Source organism: Procambarus clarkii, chromosome 53 (assembly GCF_040958095.1).
Source record: "Procambarus clarkii isolate CNS0578487 chromosome 53, FALCON_Pclarkii_2.0, whole genome shotgun sequence".
Taxonomy (NCBI): Eukaryota; Metazoa; Arthropoda; class Malacostraca; order Decapoda; family Cambaridae; genus Procambarus; species Procambarus clarkii.
In genome coordinates this window covers 10165581-10182915 of record NC_091202.1, presented here as the reverse complement: position 1 = coordinate 10182915, position 17335 = coordinate 10165581, and the positions used below count along the sequence as shown (strand labels likewise).

At 37.0% G+C, this 17335-nt stretch overlaps 1 long non-coding RNA gene across 1 annotated transcript; it reads left to right on the top strand.

Annotated features, from left to right (window-relative positions):
• The first annotated feature begins 468 nt into the window (after positions 1–468).
• LOC138352341 (uncharacterized) lies at positions 469–9216 on the top strand. The gene is made up of 4 exons (XR_011222761.1): positions 469–594; positions 4880–5038; positions 5730–5836; positions 8656–9216. It is a non-coding gene; the product is annotated as an uncharacterized lncRNA (long non-coding RNA).
• The last annotated feature ends 8119 nt before the right edge of the window (positions 9217–17335 follow it).

Below are 17335 nucleotides of genomic sequence, written 5' to 3'. Positions count from 1 at the left end.
TCAACCTCTGCAAACTACCTCAAGCCCATCATCATCCAGTAAAAATCTGCTATCAGGATAATAAATAACTCTACCTTCAGACAACACACAGCTCCCTTGTTCAAATCCTTAAACATGCTAAACAAATTCACTCCATACATTCTCCTGTGTAAATTACGTTTATAAAGCCCTTTTTCTAACTGCAAACCCTGTTCTGAAACTCTTCCTGGACAGATGTAATAGAACACATGGCCACGTCCCCACCAGACATAAATATCTCTTTGATATCCCCAGAGTCAAACTTAATCTATGTAAACACTCTATGTAAATAAAGGGACCTAGTCTATGGAACTCACTCCCTTATAATGATTTGAAAAGCTGTCCAACTTCTGCCATATTCAAAAATAAAACCAAAAAGTACCTGTAGTACTTTTTAAGTACGAGGGAGTAATGCGCAAAGCGTCCCTCACCTGTGACGTCACAGCGTCACCTGACGCCATATCAACACATCGGCCATTTTGTCGTCAGTTCAGTCATGGCGAGGACTAACCCTTCATGCAAACTGCACCTACTATCAAGAAGAAGAAGATTTTGTGTTCCACCGATAGTATTATCGTAAGTAAGCACTTATATTTTATATTTTATTAAATTAATTGATTCTATTTTTCTGTAATAAAGGTCCAAAGGGTTGTTAAGGAACAAGGGTGTAGCGATACCGACGCTCAGTGCGCTCAACTCACACCAAAGTATCACCTGTGTAGCTTCTGTAATTAGTGTTAATTAGTTATGCTATAAGATAATGAAGCGAGTATAAGATTAACTCGCTACAAGGGTACTGTGTTGGGAGGTGAGGGCTGTTACTGGTGTCTGTGGGGATGTGAGGACTTGTACCAACCACTATCACCACCAGTACCTTGTCTTGCATCCTGCTTCGTATTCCTATTGAGATATGAAGTATTATTGCATTCATATAATTATTCATTCATTGTCATTACTATTTTTATGGGCTATGTTCTGTTACCCTAATGCTTTTTACCCCTGGGCATGTCCATTTACTCTCCAGCCCTTCACAAGCCACTGCTGCACCCCCTCCATGCCCATACTTACTGTGCTTATTCTTACAGGACTGCACTGCATTATGTGGTGCTCACTGCCTGGACACCTTGATACATGCATTATAGGGTTCTGGTAGTTGTTCTACTCACCAAGCCCTTCCAAGGCCAGGCTTGACATGTGAGAGCTTGGTCCAACAGGCTGTTGCTTGGACAGGCCCCTCAGGCCCACATATCCACCACAGCCTTGTTTGTCCGGCACTTCAAAATCAAATGTTTATTTACGTAAGGTACATACATATTTTTAGGTAAGGTACTCTTTATTTGGGTAAATTTATCTTCGTAGTATTTAGCTTTGGCTCGTCTAATTATCTTGGATAGCAATAACGAGTAATTCTTTGAGAATTCTTTGGAGACAATTCCTAACCTATACTTCTCCCAACCTATACTTCTTCTCAAGGTCATCTTCACTTCTTGAAGATGTTCAGGTTTTCTCTTGAAGATGTCGACGGTTGTTCCAGCAATACTGTATTTCTTTTATTGCTGAAAACCTGTTTTCAGCCATAAAAAAATAATCCTGAATCCAGAAAAAAATCCCTTTTGTATCGTCTGGAAATTTTCAAATATTGCTGATCAAACCTGAGTCTAAATTATTTGTATATATTATGAATTACAGAGGTCCCAGGACAGGGTTTTTAGGCACTCCACTTACATTTTCCCACTCTGACTTAACCCCCATTTATACAAACTCAGTCTTATCTTTTAGCTAATAATTTATTGTACACACCATACTCAGCCTGTGTAGGGTAGTTTATTGTGCATGTGTAGTATATATATTTGTGTAGTATATTTGGTATATTTAATGCCTCTAACCTCTCCTCATAGTTCTTGTCCTTCAGTTCTGGGAGCCACTTAGTAGCATGTCTTTGCACCTTTTCCAGTTTGTTTATGTGCTTCTTAAGATATGGGCACCATACAACCGCTGCATATTCCAACTTTGGTCTAACAAAAGTCGTGAACAATTTCTTGAGTATTTCGCCATCCATGCATTTAAAAGCTCTGAATATTATCCTTTACCTGCAATTGGTTGTTGCTGTATTTATAGAATATGATTTGTTCTACTTTACATTTGTTTGTTCCTTTTTTTCAAAATTTCTTTCTGCCTCTCTCCTCACTGCCGTGTAGTTGTTTCTCTTTGTATTACTGGTATGTTTGGGGGTTTGGCCTCTTCGTATATTGATTCCATTTTTGTGTCTTTTGGTCTCTGTCCGTCTTGAAATTTCAGTTGAACAAATCCTGTTTCCTAGTTCTGCATCTTTGTTTTGGTATAAATGTTTTTGTTCCTTTATCATATATTTCACAAAATTGACATACTGTGCATTAATTCATCTCAATTACTTCCTTTCCTAACAGCAAGCCTTTCCAGTAAAATTCTTTGAATTCTTTTCTGACTTCTGGCCTAATGTTTGTTTTATCCTAGTGTGTATGATGCCTAGCGTGTGTCTGGTGCCTGTTGTGTTAAACCGAAGATAAATGCATAAGTATAGGTCAGTAATTTCTCCAGCTTTGAAAGGGGCTTTCATTATGCAGCAGTATTCCACTCTAGAGAGCACTAGCGTCTTGAAAACTATCATCATCGGTATAGCATCTCTAGTGTGAAAAGTTCTTGTTATCTATCCTGTCATTTTTCTTGCAGTTGTGATGGCTACTTTATTGTGTTCTTTAAATGTAAAGCCTTCTGACATCAGTACACCCAAATCCTTTACGTTGCTTTTCCGTTCAATGTTATGATTTGACTGAGTTTTGTAAGTGGTTTCCGTTTTTATATTTTTTATTTTTTCCGTAGCGCATGAGCTGAAACTTATGTTCGTTAATCACCATGTTATTTTCTGTAGCCCATAGAAAGACCTGATTTACATCTGATTGGAGGTTTGCCGTGTCCTCTATGTTGCCTACTCTCGTGAAGATTCTAGTGTCATCTGCAAAGGATGATCAAGTACTATAGGTTGTGTCCTTGTCTATGTCCGATATGAGGATGAGAAAAAGTATTGGAGCAAGCACAGTACGCTTGGGGACTGAGCTCTTTACGGTTGATGGTCCAGATTTTATTTTGTTGACTACTACACATTGGGTTCTATTAGTCAGGAAGTTGTATATCCATCTGCCTATTTTTCCGGTAATTCCTTTTGAACGCATTTTATGTGCAATAACACAATGGTCACATTTGTCAAAGGCTTTTTTTTGTCAAAGCGTTTTGTTTGTCTTCCATGGCATCTAGTGCCATGTCAGAGTGGTCCAGCAACTGTGATAGGCAAGAGCGCCCTGTTCTGAAACCATGTTGTCTGGGGTTATGGAGATGCTGTGATTCCATGTATTTTGTGATCTTACTTCTTAGCATTCTCTCAAAGATTTTTATGATGTGCGATGTTAGTGCTATCGGTCTGTAGTTTTTTGCCTCTGCCTTATTTCCTCCTTTATGGGGCGGTGCTATCTCTGCGGTTTTTAGTATGTCAGGGACAATGCCAGTATCTTGGCTTTGTCTCCAAAGAATGTGAAGGGCCTGCGATAACGTTTTTTACAGTTCTTGATGAATATAGAGTTCCAAGAGTCAGGGCCTGGTGCAGAGTGCATAGGCATACTGTCTATGGCTTCTTCAAAATCCAGTGGGGATAGGATCACATCTGATTTATGATTTGATGTTGGTATCATATCCATGAAAAATTCATTTGGGTTATCAATCAGATGGATGGAGAGCTACACTCGTGGTGTCCCATTTTCCCAGCACTCTTTGTCATATAATGCTTTGAAACTTTTGACGGATTTGGCCTCCACCACCTTCTCACCTAACATGTTCCAACCGTTTACCATTCTGTTTGCAAAAGTGAATTGTCTTACATTTCTTCGGCATCTTTGTTTAGTTCGTTTAAATCTATAACCTCTTGTTCTTGAAATTCCAGGTCTCGGGAAATCTTCCCTATCAAGTTTATCAATTCCTGTTACTGTTTTGTACGTAGTGATCATATCTCCTCTTTTCCTTCTGTCTTCTAGTTTGGAATATTTAATGCCTCTAATGTCTCCTCATAAATCCTGCCCTTCAGTTTTGGCATGAATGTTTGTGTGCCTTCATCGTATATTTTGCAAAATATGGAATACATCTCATTTACTTTACTTTAAGAATATGGTTCGATCAATTAAAAACCCTCTTGTTCAAATTGCAAAGAGACTGAAAGAGATGCAGCATGCTCAATGGATTATATATTAGTGATTATTATTAGGATTATATATTAGTGAATCATATTAGTGATTCAATTATTATGGTCATAAAACAATAAACAAATAGTTTTGGTGTTATTACACTCTATTCACAGGTTATATATAAGTATCTGCATGTTTTGTTCACCATTACAAACCACTAAGTTGGTTTGATTTTTGTTGAGATTGTTATTTATGATAAGATTCCTTACGTTATCTGAGAATGAAGCTATGTCGGTATTGGGAAATCTATAGATGGCACTTATAGTCAAGGAGGATTTAAGGGATTTACTGGAGAACTTGGCAAAGGTATATTCACAATAGTCGTCTCTATTACTAATGAGACTATTGCAGATGAAGGTATCTTTGTAAGATATTGCTATGCCACCTCCTTTTTTTATTAGGCCTGCAGTTGTGAATGGCTTTATTATCACCTTCATTGTATTATCACCTGACCTAATGCGGGTATAAAATCAACTAATATATATATATATATATATATATATATATATATATATATATATATATATATATATATATATATATATATATATTCAAAATTCGTCAGTGTACTACATTTTTGTTGTTGCTTTTAGGTGATGCTTTTAACCAGTGTACGTGGGTCTGATGTGCAACCACAGTTCGAAGAATAATGAAGATATGAACAAACGGCCTGTGGTCACTATACAGTCTGGAAGGGCAAAAGAAGAAATTGGCATTTCTACAAAAACAAGAACTATATAATGTTATTTTAAGTAAGTAACCAAAAAATTAAATAATTTTTTTAAAGTTTAAAATTCACTTAAAAATGTAAATTTTAAGTTAAAAAATTTTAACCAAAAAACTTGATATTTTTCATATTTGGAACCATTCCATAATCCCAAGCATAAATGATTATATTTCTATCACTTGCTCTTAAGATTGTTTCATTTAATAGAGGTTGGGCATAATTGTTCTCTGCTGCTAATAGAACTGACTGACTTAGCTATAGGAAAATGTAAAATTAATTGGTTTATCCATTACAGTATTTTGCAGTTTATTTCATGATCCTGTGCTTAATACTTGCATAAATAGTAGATTACAAAATGCATTTTTATATCATTAGTATTGAATAATAATAATGCAAATAATTGACTTATAAATGATGTACAATTAATTGGTAGGTGATATTATATTATTAATATTTTTTCATTCTTGCAAAGCCTTAACAAAGTCATTAACATGTTAATATAAACTTGATCACCTTCCACTTATTTTCTCATGTGCTACCTACATGTACAAAACCTTATTCCTAAATGCATATTTTGTTCTGAAACTTGTCCTTTATATGTTGTGTATCACCATCTCTGGAGAGTTTTATCTGATTGATGTATAAATTACTTTTAATTTTACAGAATATTATTGTTATACTGAATTTATTATTATATAAATAACTTAATTTTACAGAATCATCTATCAACGCACATCCACAAGTTGAGGAGGAGGATGTGACCTTCCAGATGTCTGAAGTACTGAAACAGGCACCAAACAGGCCTGGTGGATCTAGGTACAAGGTAAAATAATTTAATTTTTTTTTTTTTTTTTTTACTAATTGTCCGATATATATATATATATATATATATATATATATATATATATATATATATATATATATATATATATATATATATATATATATATATATATATATATATATATATATATATATATATATATATATATATATATATATATATATATATATATATATATATATATATATATATATATATATATATATATATATATATATATATATATATATATATATGTATATATATATATATATATATATATATATATGTATGTATATATATATATATATATATATATATATATATATATATATATATATATATATATATATATATATATATATATATATAATGTGTCGTACCTAGTAGCCAGAACGCACATCTCAGCCTACTATGCAAGGCCCGATTTGCCTAATAAGCCAAGTTTTCTTGAATTAATGTTTTTTCGACTACCTAACCTAACATTTTCAGCTACCTAACCTATCCTATAAAGATAGGTTAGGTTCGGTCATATATCTCTATTAATTTTAACTCCAATAAAAAAAGAATTGACCTCATACATAATGAAATGGATAGCTTTATCATTTCATAAGAAAAAAAATAGAGAAAATATATTAATTCATGAAAACTTGGCTTATTAGGCAAATCGGGCCTTGCATAGTAGGCTGAAAAGTGCGTTCTGGCGACTAGGTACGACATATATATATATATATATATATATATATATAATATGTATGTGTGTGTGTGTGTGTAATTACCTAAGTGTAGTTAAAGGATGAGACCGTCTTCCCAGCACTCTTTGTCATATAACGCTTTGAAACTACTGACAGTCTTGTCCTCCACCACCTTCTCACCTAACTTGTTCCAACCGTCTACCACTCTATTTGCGAAAGTGAATTTTCTTATATTTCTTTAGCATCTGTGTTAAGCTAGTTTCAATCTATGACCTCCTGTTCTTGAAGTTCCAGGTCTCAGGAAATCTTCCCTGTCGATTTTATCAATTCCTGTTACTATTTTGTATGTAGTGATCATATCACCTCTTCTGTCTTTTAGTTTTGGCATATTTAATGCCTCTAACGTCTCCTCGTAGCTCTTGCCCTTCAGTTCTGGGAGCCACTTAGTAGCATGTCTTTGCACCTTTTCCAGTTTGTTGATGTGCTTCTTAAGATATGGGCCAACTTCTGTTGTTGGGCACCACACAACAGCTGCATATTCTAGCTTTGGCGTAACAAAAGTCATGAACAATTTCTTTAGTATATCACCATCCATGTATTTAAACGCAATTCTAAAGTTAGAAAGCGTAGCATAGGCTCCTCGCACAATATTCTTTATGTGGTCCTCAGGTGATAGTTTTCTATCTAGAACCACCCCTAGATCTCTTTCTTTATCAGAATTCTTTAAAGATTTCTCACATAATGTATAGGTTGTGTGGGGTCTATGTTCTCCTGTTCCACATTCCATAACATGGCATTTATTAACATTAAATTCCATTTGCCAAGTGGTGCTCCATATACTTATTTTATCCAGGTTTTCTTGAAGGGCATGACAATCATCTAAATTTCTTATCCTTCCTATTATCTTAGCATCATCAGCAAACATGTTCATGTAATTCTGTATACCAACTGGTAGATCATTTATGTAGACAATAAACATCACTGGTGCAAGAACTGAACCCTGTGGTACTCCACTTGTGACATTTCTCCAGTCCGATACATTGCCTCTGATTACTGCCCTCATTTTTCTATGTCAGAAAATTTTTCATCCATATTAGAAGCTTACCTGTCACCCCTCCAATATTTTCCAGTTTCCAGAACAACCTCTCTATGTGGAACTGTCGAATGCCTTTTTTAGGTCCAGATAGATGCAGTCAACCCAACCATCTCTTTCCTGTAATATATCTGTTGCTCGATCATAGAAACTGAGTAAATTCGATACACAGGATCTTCCAAATCGAAAACCATACTGTCTGTCTGAAATTATATCATTTCTCTCCAGGTGTTCTACCCATTTAGTTTTAATTATTTTTTACAATATTCCAATTCCAATTTTTTCCAATAATGTGTGTGTGTGTATGTATATTTGTGTTGTTGAATATGACCGAAAGTCATAGTCTTTCTGCCCCTCTCCTTACTGCTATTGTTGTTTCTCGCATCTGTGTATTGCTTGTATGTTTGGGCAATTTTTCCCCTTTTCCTAGTTCTGCATCTCTGCTTTAGTATAAATTTTGTTGTGCCATTATCATATATTTCACAAAACTTGACATACATCTCATTTACTTCATGTCCTAACAGCAAGTGTTTGTCAAATTCCTTAAGGAAATATCTGAGTTCCCCATAATGACCTCTCCACAAGTCAGGTTTTTCAACTGCTTCAAGCTCATTTTCTTCCAGATTATAATGCATTGCATACTTTATTCCCAAAAAGACATGGTCACTTTTACCCAAGTGACCATGTCACTTGGGTAAAAGGAGGGAGGTACCAAAGGAGGGAGGTACTGAATGATAAATATATCTTTCTCTTTCCTGGTAAATATAATATCCAGCATGGAGGGAACATCCCCTTCCCTCATCCTCGTAGCTTGTTTAACATGTAGAAACATGAATGTTTACAGGGTGAGGTTTACGAAATTATATATATATATATATATATAATTGGTCTCTGGTCTATATATATTATATATATATATATATATATATATATATATATATATATATATATATATATATATATATAAGTTTGTGTGTGTGTAATTTATATAAATAAATAATTAAATATTAATTTTGTTAATATCTTTTCAGGGAAAACTTGCAAGTACAATTCGTATACAAGAGGGGCAACAAGAGCCAGAGGATGTCTACTAAGAAAATATATAAGTCTTTATCCTCACACTCTTGATATATGGTCTTCTCTGGTCTCTTTATTTTCTCTCCTCACAAATGTCCCTTTTTTTATTTCTTTTACGTTTCTCTCCTGTTTTTCTTGTCCTTTAATCTCTCCTTTCCTCCTCTCTTCTAACACCTCTCGTTTCCTGTCTCTTCTAGCTTCTCTCTTCCTTTACTTTTTATATTTGTGGTATTCATTTATGTCATTTTTATCTTGTATATTTTTCTTGTATCTTTTTCTTATCTTGTGTTTCTCTTCCCCTTCTCTTCAATGATTTCTCATTTCTCTCCTCTCTCTGTTGTTTCTGTTCTGTCTTCTCTCTCCTTGCCTTAATTTTGTTCTGTCTCCTCTTTTGTTGTGTGTGTGTCTTTCTGTCTCTGTCTGTCTCTCTCTCTCTCTCTGGCTCTCTTGCTCTCTCTCTCTCTCTCTGGCTCTCTCTCTCTCTCTCTCTCTGGCTCTCTCTCTCTCTCTGGCTCTCTCTCTCTCTCTCTGGCTCTCTCTCTCTCTCTCTGGCTCTCTCTCTCTCTCTCTGGCTCTCTCTCTCTCTCTCTCTCTCTCTCTGGCTCTCTCTCTCTCTCTCTCTCTCTCTGGCTCTCTCTCTCTCTCTCTCTCTCTCTCTGGCTCTCTCTCTCTCTCTCTCTCTCTCTCTCTGGCTCTCTCTCTCTCTCTCTGGCTCTCTCTCTCTCTCTGGCTCTCTCTCTCTCTCTCTGGCTCTCTCTCTCTCTCTCTCTCTCTCTGGCTCTCTCTCTCTCTCTCTCTCTCTCTCTGGCTCTCTCTCTCTCTCTCTCTCTCTGGCTCTCTCTCTCTCTCTCTCTCTCTCTCTCTCTCTCTCTGGCTCTCTCTCTCTCTCTCTCTGGCTCTCTCTCTCTGGCTCTCTCTCTCTGGCTCTCTCTCTCTGGCTCTCTCTCTCTCTCTCTCTCTCTCTCTCTCTCTCTCTCTCTCTCTCTGGCTCTCTCTCTCTCTCTCTCTCTCTCTGGCTCTCTCTCTCTGGCTCTCTCTCTCTCTCTCTGGCTCTCTCTCTCTCTCTCTGGCTCTCTCTCTCTGGCTCTCTCTCTCTGGCTCTCTCTCTCTCTGGCTCTCTCTCTCTCTCTCTGGCTCTGTCTCTCTCTCTCTGGCTCTGTCTCTCTGTCTCTCTGGCTCTCTCTCTCTCTGGCTCTCTCGCTCTCTCTCTCTCTGGCTCTCTCTCTCTCACTCTGGCTCTCTCTCTCTCACTCTGGCTCTCTCTCTCTCTGACTCTGTGGCGCTCTCTCTCTGGCTCTCGCTCTCTCTCTCTGGCTCTCATATTTCATTTGATTTAAAAATGTCTGAGATTTTTTACTTAATCTAAGTTATATTGCATGGTGCTAATATGAATATTATACATGACTGTTTTTTCTTTTCTTTCTCTTTCTCCCTTTCTTTCTTTCTCTTTCTTTCCTTCTCTCTCTTTTTCTTTCTCTTTCTACATGAATATTATACTTGACTGTGTTTACATTCACTTGTAGATTTTTATTTTTAGTTAATTAGTCCTAAACTTTTGATTAATAGATTTTTATTATTAGTCATAGAAAAACTATAGTGTTATATGTATACTCGGAAAATTTTACTTGTTTTAGTTTTAAGTAACAATAACTGCTTATAACGTCAGACTGATCTCAGCATGACATGAATCACAGGCTGCTTGATCACAAAATCTATTGTGTTCACATATTGCATATATAGATTTTTAAATTTTTACTTTTATATTCTGTTATAGATATAGTCTATATATTTCGAGCTATTACATATATTTTGTTGTATTACTCATTCTTAATTAAATAAATATAATATTTTAATTCTCTTTTTGTACCCTATTTATTTGTAATTTACACATACATATATAGGATGTCCATTTCTATCTCAGATATGTCTTCTTTCTTTCTCTCCCTTTCTATTTCAGATATGAATTACAAAATTATTATACCCTAATTTACCCTAAACGCTTTAATGTAGGTAATTAAAAGATCATAAAAAAGTTTTTAGAAATGTTAATTATATACGTTCTAAGGTTGTATATAAAAGTTCTCAAAAAACCTTTTCTAAACGTAATTATAAACGTGCTGAAAACAATGAAATGTCGTTTTTAGGATGTTTTAAAAACATGAAAATGTTTGCTGGGTGACAGCCGTAGAGGAATGTTTTGAAACTTATTTGAGATGGAATGAGTTGATTTGGTCGGTTACTTTGGTTTTGCTATAACATGCTTGGACTCCATGTACTTATAGCTGCCTGTGGGTGGCGGTCTACATCATCTGGCGATAGTTTAAGGGCTGATATACAGCTTAGAGTGAGGAGCGTAGCGTGCACTCAACCGCGTCAGACTTCAGGCGTCGTGAAGGTGATGTATATATAGTCTGTGATAGTGTACAGTGTGAAAATAAGTTCTTAATGTATATAATTGAACAGAAAAAAATGAGCAGCAAAAAAGTGCAGAAAAAATTTAACAGAAAAAATATTTGTATCGACTCTCGCTTGTTGAATCTGGCGCACAACTGCCTCTGGAGTCTATGGTACGGGTGACCACTGAGCCGTGACGTCACATCACATTTTCTGGACTTCACTGTGGCCAAAATACATTTGTGCAATATTTTCAACATATCTGTGATCTGGGTAGGGTATTGAAAACTTTTGGAGTGAGAAATAATTTTTTGCAAAGAATTTTTTGTATGCGCATGTTCGGATTGTTGTAGTTTATGGCTGTTCAGCACAGTGGTTAAGGTAATTCCTCCTCGAACAGAAACTAAGCTGTCTTCAGAATTCAGTTATTAGCTTTAAACCAGCAGAAACCTCTAAGAAACAAGAAGTGATGTTACAAAAGTTTGAGAACCATTTAAACTCCCTACAACAGCACCACACTGCTACCCAAGATGAATCACACCAACTTAAGCGCCTTGATTCTGTCATCATCTCATCACGTGATTTTCCCCGTGAAACTGACGGAGACGACTGTCCTGCTCTCGCGATCCAAGAATGGGGCTTACTATTACTATTTACTATTACTGCTCTTTACTACCACCAAGAACTAACATGCTTAAAAGAAATTAGAACCAGAGACTGCTATGGGGAGTATATCTTCGCCAGCTTCAGAGTCAAGGGTGCCGAGTCTGTCCTGACTGTGGGTGCAGTTTATAGAATTCCTAACACTGATGTGTCCGAATTCAACTCAAACCTTAGAAATCTAATACTTGATAACAGACTGAACAAAAACCACCTAATTATCGCAGGGGACTTTAATATTGACCTCTGCGAGCCTGAACACCCCACTGCTGTTAGCTTCCTCAACTGTATGAATTCCTGCTTCCTCATACCCTTAATCACTAGACCTACTAGAATCACTGATAGCACTGCCACGACGCTCGATCACATCTGGACAAACATAACCTCTCCGCTTACTTCAGGTATAATCACCGATAGCACTACAGATCATTACCCCACATTTCTCTTAACTAACATTAGCAAACCACCTCTTGAGTCAAGAGTGATACGTTTTAGACTACACAATGAAACTGCTATAGACAATTTTATAACTGCTGCTGATAATGTCAACTGGGAGTCCGAGTTAAGTAACATAGTGGACATCAACCTTGCAGTACAATCTTTTCTTCAAAAAACTCTTAGCCTTTATAATACCCACTGTCCTATGCTTACAAAACAAGTCACAACCAAAAGGCTTAACAATCCCTGGCTTACAAAGGGAATACTTAAATCTATTAATAAAAAACATGACCTTGAGAAGAAGTATAGGTTAGGAATTGTCTCCAAAGAATTCTCAAAGAATTACTCATTATTGCTGTCTAAGATAATTAGACGAGCCAAAACTAAATACTACGAAGATAAATTTATCCAAATAAAGAGCAACATTAAACAAACTTGGAGAACAATTTCTCAAATATTGGGATCAAAGAATTCTTTAAATAACAAACCGACTCTCCTGTCTAATAACGATGGTCAGCTTTCAGCCTCTGATTCTGCTACTGAGTTCAATAGGTTCTTCTCTTCCATTGGTTCATTCCTTGCAAATGATATTCCATCTTCCAGTACAGACATTAATGACTATCTTTCAGGTAACTATCCACAGTCTCTGTACCTAAAGCCTATTAATTCCACTGACGTCAATGAGATAATCCTTTCCCTTAAAACCAAGTCTGGTGCCCTTGAGGAGATACCAACTTTAATCTACAAAAAAGCCTCCAGATCTTTAGCCCCTGCTATTGCTTTGCTCTTCAACAAGTCACTTGAACTCCAAACCTTCCCAGATATTCTAAAAAAAGCGAGAGTAACGCCTGTCCACAAATGTGGTAATCTCACAGATGTTAACAACTACAGACCTATATCTATCCTGCCAAACTTGTCAAAAATTTTTGAAAAACTAATCTATAAGCAGCTTTACTCATATCTAGCCAAACTCAATATACTTAGCCCTTGCCAATATGGCTTCAGACCCAAAAAAAGCACTAACGATGCACTTATTAGTATGCTTAACTCGATTCACACAGCTCTTGATAAAAATGAGTTCTCTGTTGGGTTGTTTGTGGACCTGCGTAAAGCTTTTGACACTGTCAACCACCAAAACCTTCTTCTTAAATTACATCATTATGGAGTCAGAGGACACTCCCTACAATACCTCAAATCCTACCTTACAGACAGGCTCCAATATGTTTCTGTGAATAATACAATTTCTCCCACCCTACCCATCAACATTGGTGTTCCCCAGGGCAGCATACTTGGCCCTCTCCTCTTTCTCATCTACATTAATGACCTTCCAAATGCCTCCCAACACCTCAAACCAATTCTATTTGCTGACGACACAACCTTCATTTACTCCAGTCCTGATCCCCTTGCTCTAAATGCCACAGTAAATACTGAGCTAAATAAAGTCCATCTGTGGCTAACTGCCAACAAACTCACCCTTAACATTGACAAAACCTTTTATATTCTGTTTGGCAATAAATCCTCTAATCAAATAAATCTCAAAATAAACAATACCCAAATTTGTAACAAATTAGATGGCAAATTCCTTGGCATTCTCATTGACCACAAGCTTAATTTCCAGGGACACATTCTAAACATATCAAAAAAAGTTTCAAAAACTGTGGGCATTCTTTCTAAGATCAGATATTATGTACCACGCCCTGCCCTGGTGACTCTCTATTACTCCCTTATCTATCCATATCTCAACTATGGTATTTGTGCTTGGGGCTCTACTACCCAAAATCACTTACGTCCTCTAATTACTCAACACAAAGCTGCTATTAGGACAATATCCAATTCTGGCCCCAGACATCACTCGGTACCCCTACTTAAATCTCTGAATATGTTAGACATTAAGTCACTGCACATTCTCTCATGTGTATTATACATATATAAAACGCTAAACTATAATGCCAATCCTGATCTCAAAAGCTTAATAGAAGGTTGTATCAGAAGCCATGAGCATCACACCAGAAATAAATACAGTTTTGATATTCCTAGAGTACGACTTAATCAAACTAGAAATGCTCTACAAATCAAGGGGCCCAGAATGTGGAATGACCTTCCCAACCATGTTAAAGACTGTACCTCTCTCAACCAGTTTAAGTTAAAAGCGAAGCTATACCTAATAAATTCCCTGTAACCTACCTTACCCTTCTATTGTCAACCAATGTCTGTTTTTTTCTTTAAAGAGCGCTGTTTGTCGACATAATTGTATTTGTGCTGCTTTTTCATCTATGTTTTCATTTCTTGTTTTCATTCTACTCATTATGCTCAATTAGTATTAAGCTTGTCATTTAAGTTTATCATGCCCGAAACGCTTTGCGTAATAGTGGCTTTAGGCATTGTATGTACTAGCTATACCTATAAGTTAAACAATCCTTGTAAATATTTATTGTATGTATGTACCTTACCTAAATAAAATTGTATTGTATTGTATTGTTGTTGAATTGCGTACTAAGATGAATTATTTAATCCAAGCAAGTGACATCAAATCAGCATATAGAGTGGGTTCCACCTGTTCTGAGGCAGGTGGGGGTGGGGGTGCTGGTGGGGAGGGTGGTGGTGGTGAGGAGCCGTCAGCAGGAAGAGAAGTATGGGTGGGTGGGTTTGTGGGAAGGGGAAGACGTGGGTAGGCCTCAGGGGAGCGGTGACAGGCTACACCATTTCCTCCCCAGGCTACAGTCACTGGACCACCCGCGCCTTGGGCTACATTCTCCCCCTGGCCTTAGTCGATTCACCTGTGACCTGAGTCGATATTCGTTTTGGTCCCCTGCCAATTAGGCCTCTTGCTGCAGTGCCGGTTCCATGCATGGTGGAGTTGCTGGCAATTGACACATTTGGGTGTTACAGCGTTATTAGCACTGAGCTTATCCAGACATAGTTTAGTGTCTTGAAAGCCACTACAACACCCAGACCTAGTTCTCTGATCACATTGCCAGGTTCTGTGGTCCCACCGTTGACAGTTTCCACATAAGGATGGGCCGCCAATATATCGTTCCACTCTACAAAGGCCTTATGCCTGGTAATGCAATAACAGGGGGCAATTCTCCCTCCCACATAGCGATTGCTTGATTTTTTGGCACTCCCCCAGGTGCCATGTTGCGCTTATTGGTACTCAATAAGAGCATAGATACTGTAGTTCTTAGGTCGTGCATCCACCAGGAGAGAACCGATTCCTTAAAAAAGTAACTAATCGTATGGTATTATGTATTAAAATAGAATTCCAAGTACATTCTTTAATTACAAAAGTTAGGAAAAATATAGCTATTAGGTGTTGAAAGCCAGTTATAAGCAAAAAATAAGAAGTAGGAAAAAAAATATTGAGCGAGAAAAAACATTGGAACGTTTATCTGCGAATCTGCGCCATTTTGTCAATAGCTGCTAGTGAGTGTACTCACAGTAGCATAAAACATTGACACAAACTGCACCTATCATAAAGAAGAAGCACCACGATTGATCGCCAAGTGCTCACATCAAGTCTAATTCTAAGAAACAATACTCAAGCCTTGCCTTAGCTTGAGTGTTGACGCCGGACCCTGACGCGTCTCTCGCGATCACTTGTGCAGGCACCTGGAGGACAAAACTTCGCACAAACAGCACCTACCATAAAGAAGATGAAGACTCGCCAGTATCCACAATGTGGGTAGGTATCCCCTCAGCTTAGACACATTAAATCTCACATGTAAATGCATTCAGGTGACAAACCTCATGAGTGTCCAGAGTGTGGGAAGAGATTCCAGCATCTTGGAAGTATGACGACTCACAGGATGGTACATACTGATGAAAAACCTTTTGAATGTGCTGAGTGTGGCAAAAAATTTAGAGAACGTGGAACCATAATACGTCACGTGTTAGTGCATTCAGGTGACAAACCACATGAATGTCCAGAGTGTGGGAAGAGATTCAGTCAGCTTAGAAGTATGAAGAAACACAGGAAGGTGCATACGGATGAAAAACCTTTTAAATGTGCTGAGTGTGGCAAAAAATTTAGAGAACGTAGAACCATAATACGTCACTTATTAGTGCATTCAGGTGATAAACCTCATGAGTGTCCAGAGTGTGGAAAGAGATTCAGTCTGCTTGGAAGTTTGAAGAAACACATGAAGGTGCATACTGATGAAAAACCTTTTAAATGTGCTGAGTGTGGCAAAAAATTTAGAGAACGTAGAACCATAATACGTCATTTGTTAGTGCATTCAGGTGATAAACCTCATGAGTGTCCAGAGTGTGGAAAGAGATTCAGTCTGCTTGGAAGTTTGAAGAAACACATGAAGGTGCATACTGATGAAAAACCTTTTAAATGTGCCGAGTGTGGCAAAAAATTTAGAGAACGTGGAACCTTAATAACACACATGTTTGTGCATTCAGGTGACAAACCTCATGGATGTCCAGAGTGTGGGAAGAGATTCAGACAGCATGGAAGTATGAAGAAACACAGGATGGTGCATACGGCTGAAAAACCTTTTGAATGTGCTGAGTGTGGCAAAAAATTTAGAGAACGTGGAACCATAATACGTCATGTGTTAGTGCATTCAGGTGACAAACCTCATGGATGTCCAGAGTGTGGAAAGAGATTCAGTCAGCTTGGAAGTATGAAAAAACACAGGAAGGTGCATACTGATGAAAAACCTTTTGAATGTGCAAAGTGTGGCAAAAAATTTAGACAAATTAAAAATATAATGCGTCATGAGTTAGTACATTCAGGTGACAAACCTCATGGATGTCCAGAGTGTGGAAAGAGATTCAGTCAGCTTGGAAGTATGAAGAAACACAGGAAGGTGCATACTGATGAAAAACCTTTTGAATGTGCTGAATGTGGTAAAAAGTTTAGAGAACGTGGAACCTTAATAAAACACATGTTTGTGCATTCATGTGATCTACCTCATGAGTGTCCAGTGTGTGGGAAGAGATTCAAGCTGCTTGAATATGTGAAGAGGCACAAGGTGTTACATTTAAACGATAGGCTAAACAATTCGAGTGCTGAAGATAATCGAGATAATAATGAAGTAAAACGAGGCACATATATGTAAATTAATTTACCTTTAATCTGATATACAGTTTGGAAATTGAACTTCATTTTGAAAATGTTGTGCTATCACCATG